At 37.0% G+C, this 16621-nt stretch overlaps 1 protein-coding gene across 1 annotated transcript in view; it reads right to left on the bottom strand.

Moving 5' to 3' along the window:
• gfra4a (GDNF family receptor alpha 4a) overlaps nt 1-16621 on the bottom strand; it is a 118886-nt gene that overhangs the window by 26475 nt on the left and 75790 nt on the right. The gene's annotated exons all lie outside the window — the stretch shown is intronic.

Below are 16621 nucleotides of genomic sequence, written 5' to 3' on the forward strand. Positions count from 1 at the left end.
TTTCTTTAATTAATCACGTTAATTGCAATTAAATGAAAATGTATTATAGTTCATTAAAATAGAACCTTGCTCCTGGAGAGTTCAGCTCAAAATTCAATCAAACACCCCTAGTTAAAATTTATATTGCATTCAATAAGCTGAATTTTTAGAGTGATTTTTGACCCACTTAAGGTACTTCTTTATATGCCATTTCATAATTACTTCAATTGTCTTTGAAATATAAATGTACTGCTGAATGTAGTGAAAAGCATTTAAAACTTGTATGCCATGTAATTAAATATATTTGTAATCACACTTTAGTACACTTAAAATATTATCTCTAAATGTAATATAGAATAACACATAACTATTCAACAAATTTGATGTGTTGCATGGCAAAATATAAGTTAAAAAACAATGTGTAATTTCAAGTAAGTGCAGCTTTCAAAAGTGTACTTAAGTGTTAAGAAGCATTGTTATTAAAGTGATCTTTTATTTCATTAATTTTATATTATCTGCTAGTACAGTGTTGTTTTTTTTCTCCTAAATATACTTTTAAGATCTGAAGCACACTACAAGGATTCAATACAATTAAGCACACTACTTTTTCACAAGGACAAAGTTAGTCTTTTTTTCCTTTTGTCATATTCTGTATTATTTATACCTACTCTATTTACGTTATTTTTGTAGTTTTTCTGTTTCTGTCACCAAGAGACAAGAGAAGAGACGTGACAATATGAGAGGAGAGGAGATGAGATGAGATGTGACAAGACAAGAAAAGACGATAGAAGAGAAGTGAAGAGACGAGAGGAGAAAAGACGAGATAGACGATCTGCGCGGGAACCTTACACATTATAAGATAAGTGAAGTGAGTGTGTCGCCACAAAAACTAATCTCATTGTGCTTAAAAAGAGACTAATCCAGTGTGCAATATGAACCCGCTCAATGGATTATGGCGTAATCAGATTATTTCTTCATGAAATAATGTACGGAATGGTGGAAGACTGACAAGCAGCCATTCTGAGAAGCTTGCCGCAGTACAGCTGCTACATCAAAGCAGCGGTGCCCAAAGCAATTATGGGAAATCATCTAGTTTGTCACTCACATTGCTTCGAATACTTTACACCTCCCATCAGTGAGCTAAAATTAAACACCCACACACATTTCAACAGTAGAATACCTACATGGACACACACTGATAAAAGACACAAATGCTGCCGTAGAGATTGAGCGAAGGCATTATCATCTGGTAATTAAGTTGATTAACTACAACAATAAAGGGTCTATACTTGTGTGTGCATGAGGAAGTCTTTCTGCTAGAGGTTGATATAGGACGACCAGCGCTCTCAGATCTTGCACCCTTGGGTAAGAGACTCACAAACCTCTCGCACACTTCCTCACAGACCTGCATAGAGACCTTATCGGCACAGAGATGTGCTAATGGTGCATGCGAGCAAGAGAGAAAGAGAGAGAGAGAGAGAGAGAGAGAGAGAGAGAGAGAGAGAGAGAGGGAGAGAGAGAGAGAGATGTCCCCCAGAGAGATAAGGATCTACAATCCTCAGAGATGCCATCACAGTGAACCTCTGTGTCACTCAGCATTTATAGGCAGCGTACTCCCCTTATCCTTATAGTGTGCTTACCTCTGTCCTCAATGTCCATAGGCAATTCTGGACCTTCAGCCACGCTGTTTTTAATCTAGCCCCCTTAAAAATCTGTCATTATGGGATTTCTCTTCCGCTTGCTCAAAAAAGCGGTTGCAGTAAGCTATTTTAGGGTACTGCACTCTAAATCCTCCTCTCACCAAAAAGTTAATTATACATTTATCTAGTCAGTAGCAGTACCTAGAACCATGTGACCAAATATGTCCTGGTATAAACTCATTAGTGTTGGCGTAGAAACCATTATAACTGACTCACCTATTTTTAGAAATTATACCTTTGTCCATTGTATATTATTATTGCCCTTTTCTCTGTATTTTTGGCAATAATGACTGTTTTTTTAAAGAGTGTTGCTCACTTTGATTGGCCTCAGTATATAAAGAAAAAGAATGTAGTACCCACTTTCAGATATTTTATAATAATGGTCCATCATTAATAAGTAACTATGTAGGAAGTATTGCTTGAATTTAAATTTAAACTTAATAAAATAAACAAGACTTCTTGTCTAATGTCATTTTACTTCTCAAGTAAATGTATTTTGATTTAAAAATGCTTGCATATTTGTTGTTGTCTAGAACAAGAGAAAAATACTGAGTGAGGAATTCACTTTTTTTGTAATATAATTAATAACAATGTGCCAGGTTGACAAGGTTTACAATCTGCAATCACACTTTTAGTTTGTTAATGTGTCCCTGTATATTCACTGATGATCAGCTGCTATTTTAATAGGTTTATTTAAAAAATGTAATTGACGATTTTTTTTTATCTTATTAATAAATCTTATACATCATATGTTTTGTCCCAAGATATAAACCTATACACTAACACCTGATAGTTTGATAAAAGGCTTAGACTGATATCTTAGAATCGTCTCTGTCTCTATTCCTTCTCCTGTCTCTTCTTAATTATCAATAGTGTTTTTTTATTCTAAACAAGGGGTATTTTGTTTGGCAGGTTATTGATTGGATAAAGGAATCGAATAAAACGTAGAGGAGCTTATAATGATGGAGAGAGCGGAGCAGAGGAATGCTGATGATTCTCTGCTGTGCTCTGAGGAGCCCAAAGAAACTGCTGTCAGATCACATCTCGCAGCAGATCTCAGATGGATCAATCAAGAGTCTGGCCCTTAAATATGAGTGACTCCCTTTTGCATACACTTGCCTGTGTAGATCCAACGTGCACTGCGGCTCTCTCTACAGTCCAGTTTGATATCTCTCATTGTGACTGAGTTGCGTCAGTCGCACACAGGCTGTGTTCTTGTCATCACATCCTTAAACTAATAATTGGAACTACACCCCCCCCCCCCCCCCCACACACACACACTTTATATATATATATATATATATATATAGAGAGAGAGAGAGAGAGAGAGAGAGAGAGAGAGAGAGAGAGAGAGAGAGAGATAGAGATGTATATAGATATATTGTTTGATTGTTTTTTTTTTATGAAACATGACCATTTTTCTACTGTGAAGCTTAGTAACAGTCCTTTGTTAAAAGATTTTTGTTGTTGTAATGAATAAATTATCATTCGATTGCAAATAATTCATCCACATCTGTGGACTAACAAGTGGAACAAGCAGGCTTGCATGCTGACCTTATCCAAACTAAAGTTGTATTTAATCAATTAGTTTTAAATGGCACACAATGGGGCAATTAACCTATAAAGCCTACTGTATCTTCTATTTTGAAGGTCTCTAAATTATCAACATAATCAAAACTTTCCTGAAAACCCTGTTGTACACAATCGTCTACTGTACATTGATTGATAGTTTATACTTTTTTAGTTAGTAAAAAGCTTTTTAGTACAATTTTTAGAATGTCTAGACATTCTAGAAATTGTACTAAAAGGCTTTTTACTAACTAAAAAAGTATAAACTATCACTTTAAAAACGTATATGATGAATAAGTTATAACATGTTTTTACATTGCTTTAACTCATCAAAATAAGTTAAGTAATTTTGAACTTTGTTATACAAGATTCAACTAATTTTTTTAAGTCAGTTTAATGCAATTTAAGTTGAAATGACTTACACATCCAAGTTCATTGTACTTGATACACATGTCTTTTTGCTCTGAAATCTTTACTGATTTTTATAAAATAAATGAAAGAATAACATTTATATTGTTAGTAATACTTCCAGATGGACATTTACAAAAGCAACTTGACAATTTGTTTGAGGAACATTTGTTTGTTCATCAATCAGTCATCATTGTTTTGCATTATGTTTTACACATGCAATAAAAACTACTGAGCATTGATCATGAAATTGCATGTTTTTTGTTCAGTTTGGGCTTCTGAATAAAACTGAGGTATTTTTTTCCCCTTCTTGAGCATGAACGCAAATTCTCCAATATCATGGTATAAGAGCCATAAAAGGATGATTTATCAAATGGCTCAACAACAACAACAAAAAAAGAAACATTTGTACACCATTTTGTCAAAAGGTTCAATAAACTGTTAAAAACTGATTTTTGCTTACTGATTTGTAGCCTGTATTATGGCTTGTGTGTATTTTAAATAGCCAATTGTATTCAGGTTTGTAGGGATAGGAAGTGCAGATAATTGTCAAGTCCATTGTTTTAGTTAACAAAATCCAATAATCAATCAAATTAACTTAGAGTTTAAAAGAAGTCAGGGAAGCAGCCGGACTGAAAAAGGACTCTTGAGGATTATTGACCCTCTGAATAAAGACCCAGAATGACCATTAGCTAATAATGAGGAGCAGGCTGAGGCCAACATTGCTACACTGACGCAATAAACAAAGACTGGTAAAGTCTAGCACGAGAGATCAGTCTCCAGTGACTTTACTGTTATTGAGATAATGTCTACCGATGCAAGAAAGTTACTGAACCACCGTTGCAGATAATGCCAATATTGAGAGATTCTGTTTAAAAGAGCGGCAGCTCCATTTCTTAACAGGAGAGCTCATTATCGAGTCTCAGTCAGGGTCAGTGGTCTAGGTGGAGAATGTCGCTCATTAACGAACGATTTAATCCGAGTCGTTTGAAGAATAGGCAGATAGTGTCAAGAGGCTTATGTACTTTCCCCATTATAAGAATGTGTTGTTCGTCCTGTAAACTTTTTTTCCCCCTCCGAATCATTAAGGTTGAAAGGCAGTGTACTGAATGCTTTTATGCCCAGAGGCCAGGAATCTCTTAATCCATCCATGACTGCTGATCAGATCTTCAGGATGACCTGACAGTTGATTGGGAGGAGAATTGACGGACAGACTGACATTGCTGTTCTTTATACAGGAGAGCACTCATTGAAGGTCAGTCTTCACAAATCGTGCATTATGTGAAACCTGACATGAACTGACACAGAAGAATATAGCAACATGCTTGTCATATAAGAGTGACATATAAGAGTGTCCAAAATATCTAGGTTAAAACATATGTGCCACATTCTTAGGAATGTAGTATTTGTATATTTGTTTTGCATGTTGCCAAACCACTTGTCCTATGGAAGGTGGTGAGTAAGCGGGAGCCTATTTCAGGAGTTTTGAGCCAATGGCAGGGAAACACCCTGGATGGCTGGCCAGACAAGTTTTAACAAAACTGCTTAAGTGCTTTTCCCCCTAAGAAATAATAATACAAGATTATGCTAAACCATTTAAGGTTTTCTGTTTGAGAATTTCCCTTTTCACTGAACATACTGGAAAACAAAAATTGCCTTATATTGTGGCGAGCAGGACGAGGCCCATGGGCGTAGGAGAATGGTGTGAGGCCGGTGGCGTGATTACTGATGAGCACCACCTGCACGACGCACCGGTCTCGTATCTCCCACGGAGGAGTGGAAGCATAAAAGGGGGAGCGACGACAGTGGAGATCGAGATTTTATTTGATGTTTTGTTTTATTATGTGTGGCGGCAGTCGACCGTGATGGACTGCCGTCTTTACTTTCGTTTTGTATTTGTTTTATTTTGTTATTAAATTGTTTAAATATTCGCTGGTTCCCGCCTCCTTCCCATAACAACAACTACATTACAGATATTATTGGTGGTCTACTCAACAAAATTGTGCTTTTCTTGTAAACTTGAGTCCTTTCAAAGAATGCAATTCTCGAAAATGTGCAATCCACTGGATTGGACGAATGTGAACCAATCAAGTACTCGAAAATTATTTTTGCTGTTGACATTACTGAAAGTTTAGTTCCCAGAATGTATTTGCATGAAACTTAATGGAGAGAGGAACATTTTTTAAATTAGATGTTATTTTGTGTTTTTGAGCAATGTGAGAGATTAGTGTTGAATGTTTAATAATGCTTTGGATTTAGACTGGGTTACCATGGTGAAGAGTGGAGCTTTGTCTCAGGTTGAGGATCCATAAAATTGTTATTTATCCTGCTTTACTTAAAGGGCATATATTTAGCATGATAATACTGTAGGTGCTATTGCTTTCTCATGAGCTAGCTAACTGCATATTGTTAAAAAATCCACGAAAATTCTTCTATGGTCTCACTATTCCTTTATCCCTGCCTTTTAGCTTGTATTCTGAACAAAGTCTGAAACTAGCACTAGCACTTCTCGTGTTTATTGGTTCTTTAAGATGAATTGCTTATATTCCTCATTTGTAATTTGCGTTGGATGAAAGCATCTGCTGAACGAATACATGTAAAATGTAAATGTTATAATTTATAGATCATAGACACCAAAATATATGAAATCAAATAAATTATTCCTGTCAGGGAACCATATAAAATCATGTTGAGACTACTTAATCGAGTCATTTAAAAATAACTTAATTTCATAATGTTGAAATTATGTTTGTGTAACTTACATGTGGAAATTATATACATGGTTAAATCAACACATTTTTCAGTGTTTTATTGAGACTTTTCCTGTCATTATGATATCAGGACATCAGTATAATCATGACATGTTTGACTTTACACCACCCCAAAAAATATCAAAATACATTTTATTTCAGAAATATGCTCATCATAACACGTGTATTCAAGGCATTGCACGAATTGCATTTACAGTATATGTGTTTTTAAATAAGTCATCAAATAACATTTTTGATTTTCATTCCAGTAAAAAAAAATTCTAAATATCCTTAAAACAAGATGCGAATAATATATCTTCAAATAAGTTTATTTTTCATCCAGCATTGGCATTTATTTTCTTATTTTAAGCCTTATTCAACCCTCACTATATCTTGGTAGGTTTCGTAGATTCAAAATATGTTCTCTGAAAATGATAAGATGCAACTTTGCTTAGATTTCTTTGCTGGAAAACAGTCTAAAAATACTAGTTAAGAGATTATATTTGCAGAGTAATTCTATCAGACCCCATGTAAAGTAAATATATACGTGTCGGAGAAATCATACAGGGATAGAGAGTCCAATCTCCTGTGACCACCCAGCGACTGAGCTGTTAAATAGGTCGACAATGTAGGTCAGATGTCCTCCTAATGTCTGCGCTTCTAAATTCAGATTCTACACCTTCCAGCCCAGCTTCCTTTACAAAACAAATGCAGTTTATTTTTCTTTACCTTTGTTTGCTGTCACATCCTTGCCGTGTCTATGTGAGTAAGTGTCTCTGTGCGTACATGCATGTGGTCATGCTTTCACGTCTCTGTTTGTGTGTGTTTATGAGAATGTAAGTCCAGATCTCAGGAGACGATGTTTTTCAGTTTGAGGTAGAATAACGCTGCCTGTCACAAACTCAGACACATTCGCTCGCAAGCTCTATTTACCCAGAAATACGAAGTCGGATGAATCTGTCATAAAGCTCCCATCATTCCCCCTCCTCTGCATCAAGTTCAGACAGGAAATGCAGCATCCCAAACACTGGGAAAAGCAGCAATTAGATCCGTCTGATGGGCACAGCTGGGACTCTTAAACACAGGCTACGAACAGCCTCCATAGATCTTTTCAAGGTAACATGCTTGTCTGTAGGCGTGTATGTTTGGGTTCCCGTGTGTCTTCAGACTCAGAGTGATTATTTTTCAGTCTGAAGAACCGAGGCTGCCAGAAAGCGGAAGGGAAGACAGTTATATTAAAATGGAATGTGCTGCAAATTGCAATCAACTTTTCTATCATGCCTCCAAAATAGACATTTGAAAGCAGAAGGCAAAATCCTCAAGGGGCGGTGAGGAGCAGAGGACACGCACGGATCTGGATTGAAATGCAAACCGTTCCTCTGCTTCACTGCTTTTAAGAAAGGGAAGATCAGGCTCTACACACACTAAGTAGGTGTGTGTGTGTGTGTGTGTGTGTGTGTGTGTGTGTGTGTGTGTGTGTGTGTGTGTGTGTGTGTGTGTGTGTGTGTGTGTGTGTGTGTGTGTGTGTGTGTGTGTGTGTGTGTGTGTGTGTGTGTATAAAAATAAAATGGCATATTAAAGGTTTTATCAGTGCCACAGCTCAGTGCCACAACGGACATGGCTGAGATGCTTCATTCACAGTGTGAAAAGGGTTTAACTCAGCTTGCTCGTTAAGCCTCCTTCACGTTTTCAAATGCACGCACACGCACGCACGCACGCACACACACACACACACACACACACACACACACACACACACACACACACACACACACACACACACACACACACACACACACACACACACACACACACACACGCACACACACACACACACACATGCACGCACACGCACGCACGCACACACAAAATTAATAAACAAGGCTCATTGTGTGAGAGAAGAATATAAATCAATGTGTTTAGACTGTGAAGATATGTGTTTAGTTAACGGTGCTGTGGGGCAGATTAGATTACATCAGGTCTCGCTTAACCTGATCAGAATAGCTGTTTAATATGAGATGTATGAGATGTTTGTCTATTTTTTTTCTTGATTTAAAATATTTGAATACAAAATGTCCTAAGATATGATACAATCAAAGAAAATCACCTTATTACTTGGTCTTTCTTGCAACAGAATGCTTTTATGCACTAAATTTGCAGTTCACAGCAAGGAAGACAATTGATAGTATCTCAAAGAGGAAGTAATAATACATAATGTGGGCTACTCAGAGAACATAAGGCCGCAATCATTGTTGCTTTGATAGTATGTTCCAGTCTTATCTAATCAATACTAATGTCTTTAGAATGACTTATTACAACAAATATATTATGATCATGATCAAAAGCAATGGTTACAGTTAAAGGTGCAGTGTGTGATTTTTAGCGACATCTAGCGGTTCGGCTGCGAGTTGCACTGAGGGCTCAGCCCACTGCTCACCCCTCCCTTTCGAAGAAGCTACGGTGCCTGAAACTGGACAAACATATCGACGTCTGAGACAGCAGAGAATAGCCAGAGTAAGCCAAGAGTTGGTAACATTGTCACTGTTTCTGTACCACAGTCCATTATAAACCAAATCATGGATAAAGATGATAGCCATAGTCAGGTGAGGATCCAGGGTCTTAATATATAATATAATAATAGTAATCAGCTGATTGTCTCACAAACGTAACCAGCACATTTCCCCCCACATAGCAAACCCATAATACAGCGAGGGAGAAGAACCACATGAAATTATGCAACTATATATTGTTTCTAACAGGGTAGTAAAAGTTTAGCTGGCTCAATGTGAGCTGTTACTGTGGCTGAGCTGGTTAAAGCGTAAAGCCTTGTTTAAACTTGACACGTCCGTATGAGCCCAAAGCGCCTCCGCATCCCCTAGACACCATTTACTATACACAATAGGCTTTTTTTCTCTGATTTTGAAAACTCTTCGCGATCGACTTAAAATGCTTCCAAGATCGACGGGTTGGTGATTCCTGTAACGCTACTGTTTTACGGTCAATGACAAGAGTAGCCTACTAATCAGCTGTCTCACGAACGTGCAGCACATTTATCCCCACATAGCAAAGCCATAACACAGCGAGGGAGAAGAACTAACAATCCAACTACATATTTTACACCACTGACAAGGGAAAAGTCACTACTCACGGTGTTTATGGCTAGCTTCTAGCTTTCTGCTGCTTCTCTTTCAAGGTAGTGACGAAACGCGCTCTGTAGCGCTGTTTGTTCGCTGTCGGCTACGGTAGAAACATGACGTCACAATATCTCGACCTTCATAGAAGGGGATTCCCGCGGTTATGTAGATATAAATGTCTCATTCTAAGGTAATAAAAACATTACGGTTTATTAAGTTCTTTATACACCACTGAAAACATAGTTATGGATGTCATATTGCATTTCTGTTAATAGATACTCAAATTTTTTACACATTGCACCTTTAATGACTCTAAACCAGAGATTCCCACGGCAGGGGCACACAGGGGGTTACTTCAAAATATTTTGATTTTTTATATGAAACAGAAATCATCATATTGATGCCTTAAAATTATGTTTAGTTACTTTTTATTAAGGAAAAAACTTAATATGCATAAGTTTGTGAAGATGAAATGAAACACACCACCGTTCAAAAGCTTGGTGTTGTTAAGATTTCTCTTATGTTCACCGTGGTTGCATTTAATCAGAAATACAGTACAAACAGTAATATTTTAAAATTTTAGCAATTTTTAAAAACTGTTTTCTATTTTAATATATTTTACAATGTAATTTATTCCTGTAATGGTAAAGCTGATTACAGTATTCAGCAGCCATTTAGTATTTAGTATCACATGATCCCTTAGAAATAAGATGATTTGGTGCTCAGGGGACATTTCTTTAAATAGAAATCTTTTGCAACATTATAGACAGTGTTTGGGAAAGTTACTTTTAAAAGTAATAAATTACAAAATTGCGTTACTACCTAAAAAGTAACCAACTGTGTTGCTTTTTATGGAAATTAATGCATTACATTACTTTGCCTTTACTTTTTCTCACCTGGTTTGGGCTGGGCTTTCTTGTTTGTTTTTTAATAACAAAAAGTTATATTTTTGACAAATGTAAAGGCATCTTAACACCAAAAGTGCAAATGGAGCCCTGTTGAGTATGATCACAGCTCAAACAAACCTTTCAGCCATTCTGGATTGCAGAAGATTAGGACGCAGGAGAAGAAAGTTCAACTCTTACTTCAGCAATTAAAACAAAAAAATCAAAAACAAATGTGATGTTTATCTAAAGTTATTTTTGCTTATTAGCAGTGTTGGGGAGTAACTAGTTACATGTAATGATGTGTGTGTGTGTGTGAAGTAATGAAAAAATAAATTAACTGTAATCTGTTAAATGTGAAAAAAATGTGTAATTAAATTTCAGTTATGAAAATGTTAACGATTACAAAAGGGGTTACATCTGAATATTTTCGGTAAAAAGCTAGGATATGTTGAATAATATTAATTTGTTGCTTTGCTTGTTATTGATGTGCACAATGTCTCCTGCCATTTAGTAAAGCGATGCTATTCTGATGCTTTTGATTGGTTCTTTTGTTTGAATTTGCAGCGCACCACGTCTGACAATTACATCAATCCACATTGCTGCTGAAAGCTACCTCTCTGAGAGTTGCCACTGTCAAATTTGATGAATATAATGCATAGTTCAAATGGAAGCTACATAGTGAGTCTTTCACCCACAGCATTAACTGCTTGTGAATCACTAAATAATACTGGCTATATTCAGTAATTAACAGCCAAAAAAAAAAAGATGGATAATATTCACTTTGTGGTTTGGGTATCACACCAGATTGAACTCATGTGGGTCAGCAGGGTGGAAAACATTAAAATTAATTTGTGAGTAGTAAGTCTGAGCTTCATCACATTAATTTTTATAATCTCCCAGACAGGAATATCTCCTCGACGTCTCTCTCAGCAGCTCTGAGCCGTGTACTTGCTCTCCACACATCGGGTCTGGCAGGTGTCTTCTTTTGTATGGCAGGGCATATTCATATTTCATATTTCACTCAGTTTGTAATTTCTTTTCCTTCCCACTTAATTTTGCTCACTGTGAGATTCAGTCTCTTTAGATCCATATGCTGCCCTCTGGATTATAAAATGAAAATGCATAACGGAAATATTGAATTTAGGCAAACTCTGTCAGTCTGATTTTCGCACTCTTTCAATATCTCCCGCTCTCTGTCTTAATCTGTCAAATATGGATGCTGGCAATCTCTCTGCTGCTCTGAGGACACCCACAGAGACAGAAGCGGATTCCTGTCTGGCAATGATGTGGAAGCCGGTTTCTGTGTGTGTTTGAGAGAAAAACACACAAACAAATGTATGTACAGACAGTGTCATCCTTGTTGTAATGTTGTCTTGCTTTTAGAGTAAAATGGCAATTTATTTAACTAATATATCCTACTTATCTGCTACATTTCTGTAAATGTGGTGTTTTTTGTTAAGAAAATGAGACCGTTTAACCAAATCCACAGAATGAGTCACAGCGGGTGTTTTAACGGATACAAGTGTGTTAAAACTGAAATTGCAGGGATTTAAATAACCACCCAGAGCTATTTTTTTGTGCCGGAGCTGTGGCCCAGTGGGTTATTCTTTTATGACACATAAAAACAGCTGTTCATGAAGATGCAGGTTTGAATGTCCCCCATCTCTCTCCCAATGCTTTCCTATGCACCTTATTTTTTAAGTAAGAACGGGTGCGGCCATTTGTAACTTGAATGTGCAAGGCTTGAATATTACTTGAAGTTGCAAACTGGTATTTTTTATATTTTTTTTCCTATTCATCATTGTAATCATAAACACACTGGTTGGTAGCACAAAATTTTGTTTAACTATTTACTACACTTTGTTGTTCTCCTAGTTATTTACCTATATGAATCAGAAGCCTCACACATTCAAAGAAAATAGCTTACTTCCACTTTGTAAAATAAAGTGGATTAGGATTAAGTTGGCCACCCAAAAAAATGTAAATTCTCTCATCATTTACTCATGTCGTTCCAAACCTGTATGACTCTATTCTTCTGTGGAACATCAATGAAGTTATTTTGTGAAACGTCTCAGTTTTTTCCCCATACAAATAAGTCACTGGGCACCAAAAATATTTGGGGTTACACTTTATTTCGATAGTCCACATTAGACACTCTACTAACTACTAAACTCAATTAAGTAACTTTGCAACTACACATCAACTTACACTCATTAATTTGCAACATGTAAACTAAAGGCAGGCTCAGACTACATGACTTTTGACTGGATTCTGCTGTCGCAGGCAGATTTATAAGTTTTTTTTTTTGCACACATGACATACAGCAGCGAGCATGAGCAGCTCTCTAAAGTATCACGTGAATTCATGTGAGAAAATGTTTTTTCGTTGTTGGTCTAGGGTTGCCACTTTGCCAAAGATCTTGTAGTTTGTGCACGTTATCAGCGTTGTGTTGTGTAGTATGAGCGCCGGTAAGACAAGAAGATGACAGACGACGAGAAAACTTGTGTAGTGTGAGAAGTGGTAAGAAAATTTACTTTGCCTGCCAAATATCTCACGGGTGTCGGCGACTCATCTGTGATTCTCTCAGATAGCCGCTTTGATAATTCACACTGCATGATAGTCACTCGCGTGAACGAGCGCCGATTTCGCAAAACCTGTCGCCGAGTGAAAATCGGGCCTAAAATCGTGCAGTGTGACCTAGGCATTACTCTCATTAGAGTATCAGTAGACTAGACTGTGGAAGCTTGTTTCCGCCAAAGAATAAAAAATTTTAAAAGATAATTGCGACTGATTTGGACACTTTTAATAAAATATCAGAAACATAAAACCTTATTTTATTACATTTAAAATGAGCTGTGTAGTGCTAATTTAAGTGCATTATTTAGTTTTTTCTGTGTACGTGTTCCTCTAGGTTTTTAATTTACAACTCCTAAAATTGATATGACAGACTTATCTCTTGTACAACACCCCAGGTGTGGGATGGTTCAGGGTGTAGGTCACACACCTTTCAACCTAACCAGCATAATTAGCAAGCGAAGTGTGAGGAACAAAGCAAGCTGCACTAATTCTATTAGGCAGACGGCGCTTCCAATTACCCTGGATGAGAGACCTGATTAGACCACACCTGCCCCTCCTCTCTCCTCTCTCCTCTTACTCTTTTATCTAAGATATTCAACAAGGCCTTAAAAGTTCATCAAAAATGTATTTAAGGGGTTTTGAAAACTCGGACGTCTGCCAGTGCTGGGGAGGCTTTTGTTATTAAGACAACAGCAAATCAGATTTGATTGCACGTCGGCATGCTAATTTGTGTATCTGTGCATCTAGGTGGCATCTCGTTCCAGCTGTATTAATGACAATGATCTGATTCCAGTGAGCCGCGCTTGACTGAGCGTAACCCACGTAATGTTGAAGGCTGACAACACAAAGACTCTGATCATGAACATCTTTTCAAAGTGCTAAGATCAACTGAAGCTACGAGCGGCAGCTCATCGTGTTTGATATGCACTGTGCGGTCTTAACACAGCTAGTTATTCTCGGTACCTCTGATGTGGGATTTCTTTTGCTGGTTGGCAATGAGAGGGCAAAAGTTTACACTGTGAGTGGTGAAAGAGCCATGGAGGTGCTGTATATGACAGCATGAGCTGTTAATGATGGACAGAGGGTGCAGGACTGCCATGCTAGGACCAATATTTCAGGCCTGCATGTGGACAGGTGGAGAGAGAGATGGCGGGGAGGTAAAGTTGTTGAGTGTTCCTGACATACTCCATCAACAGATGTCACTTTTCATGGGCATCATGGTTAGTAGTGGAAATGCTCCTGCAGCGTATCCAAACACAAACACACTCTTACAGTTATGGCCCGTTCACACCAAGGATGACAACTTAAGTATTAACAATCGGTCTGATTCTATGAGAGTAGGGAAGTCCACGTCACCTCCAGTGTGAAAATGTAAGCTCTTCGAAACAGTTAATAACATTGCGAAGCAATTGGTTTGTCCAAATTTTCAAAAAGCTTGGTTTCTCCCATCACTACTATAACAATAACAACATGAAAGAATATCTTTAGTTCGCTTTTTGCTTTTTCTAAAAAAAAATCCAGTTGAAAAACAAAACAAAACATTGGCAGCCAATCAGAATCTTTAATGAGCACAAAAATGTAAAGCAGTTGACGAAAAAAACTGCTGCATGCTTGTTATAGACAAAAAAAATGATTGTCCGCTGGTGTGGATGCTATATAGTTATTGTTAATGTAACAGTTATCATTCTCGGTGTGATCAATGAGTGGGTACAAAATTAAAAGACAATTGTGTGATAAGGTTATTTGTTTGTTTATGCCTAAGTGTCAGCAAGGATATTCTGTGAATATACACTCTTTACATAGACCAGAATATGATCTTCACAGAGAACATATAGACATAAATACACTGTAATTTGCAGTTAAGGCAAAAACAATTATTTACCTTCTAAAGCCCTGTCCTAAATATTACTTTATGTGGACTATTACTTTATGTGGACGTACGGTCTCATTGCATTTGTCTGCTCATGTATTTGAAGTCTGTGTGACCGTAGGGTGTTCTATTTGTCATTTTATGACTCAAATGTGTGCTCAAATAGCCCCTTTGTGGCCACTGGTGCTGACAAGAGTATCTGATAATAAGTGGGGATTCAGAGGAGCTCTGTTGACAGAAGCTCTAGAAAACTCATGAAAGAGTCTCTGAAAAAAAGTCTCCAAAACTTTTTTTCAGTGAGATTACACTGTTATGCCATTTAAGAGACTGTCTTTGAGTGAATCACTGAATCATTAATTGAATCAATTTGTTCAAAACGTTGTTTCATTGTGGAACTAAAGACTGGGTGTCAGCTCCCTAGTTCACTAGTCAGGGTACTGATCAGGGTCATTTGGTTGATCAGTTGGCCATTTTAAGTGCTGTCTCAATCGCAAAATTCTTCCGGTGCACTAAAATGTTTTCTCCTTAAAAAGTCCCACAATGCACTGTGAAAACCAGGGAGCATCAATGCTCGCATGTTAATGTGAACAGAAGTTCTGAAGTGCGAAACATAAATCATGTGAGCCAGCTCAATATATTTAATGATATTTGATAGATATTTTTCAAAATACAAACCAATATTTAATTATGTTTTAGCATAAACATACATAGCTAGACAGGTAATGAACATAATCTAGTTAACATTTATCATTTATTTATGGCTGAAATTTTGCACATGTAACAAGAAAGTATTTATCATAATGTACTTTAAATAAAAAATAAAAAAATAATGTCAGAAAGATATAAATTCTGCTGTTGTTCATAAAAACCAGTAGTGATGTTGTACAATGAGGATATTGTCATGTCGCCAGAAATAGAGTCATCAGTGTCCTATTGTGTAGCGAGCCAAGGTCCTTACTTTCCTTACCAGTGCCAAATTCGTGTACACGATATACTGATTCACGACCTAGGGAAGTTAGCGAGCTTATTGAGACTGTCTATATGAGTGAGTCATTGAATCACTCATTCAACTGATTTGTTCTAAAGTTTTATTCAGAAACTAAACAAGAGAATGGCTTTGTGAATGAGTTCTGAATCATTCATTCAAACTAAATTACTTGTATAAAAGCAACATCATACTCGGAATCGTGCTGTTTTTCCTGCCTGTGTCCATGTTAGTCTAGTTCATATTTGCATTGAAAAACATTGGAAATGCAGCATAGTGCCATGCAAAAACATGGTTTGTGTGAACGGCCTCTAACTGCTCATTTTTGACCATGTTGCTAAGTTTGTGCAGGTTTAGCAATGATGACTGAATCAAGTTGTACTTCAGACTGAGCGGGTTGTTATGAGCTTAAAAAAGAAGCAACTCCATCTGTTTTTTCAGTTTGTGAATCGTCTAAGCCCTAATGAAGGAGCGGAGGTCCCCACAGAGCACTGGGACATGAAGAGAAATTTATGAAGGCAATTTTCCATTCATTTTTATTTAATTCTGTTTATACAACGCTATCTCAGTTTTCTCTGTGATCAATTTTCCATTTCAAAATCTGTAAGCAATTTGTACTTGAGTTTTACAAACATTACTGATATGAACTGAACCCCCCCCCCCCCATTCTATAACACACACACATGCTCAAGCAGTGCCGATTGCAGTCTAAAAGTGTATCAATTATATGCTGGTGTTGATTTACTGAGATGTATTTTAGCA

Source organism: Siphateles boraxobius, unplaced genomic scaffold (assembly GCF_051911475.1).
Source record: "Siphateles boraxobius isolate OS27281-9 unplaced genomic scaffold, OSU_SipBor_1 20, whole genome shotgun sequence".
In the NCBI taxonomy this organism is placed as follows: Eukaryota; Metazoa; Chordata; class Actinopteri; order Cypriniformes; family Leuciscidae; genus Siphateles; species Siphateles boraxobius.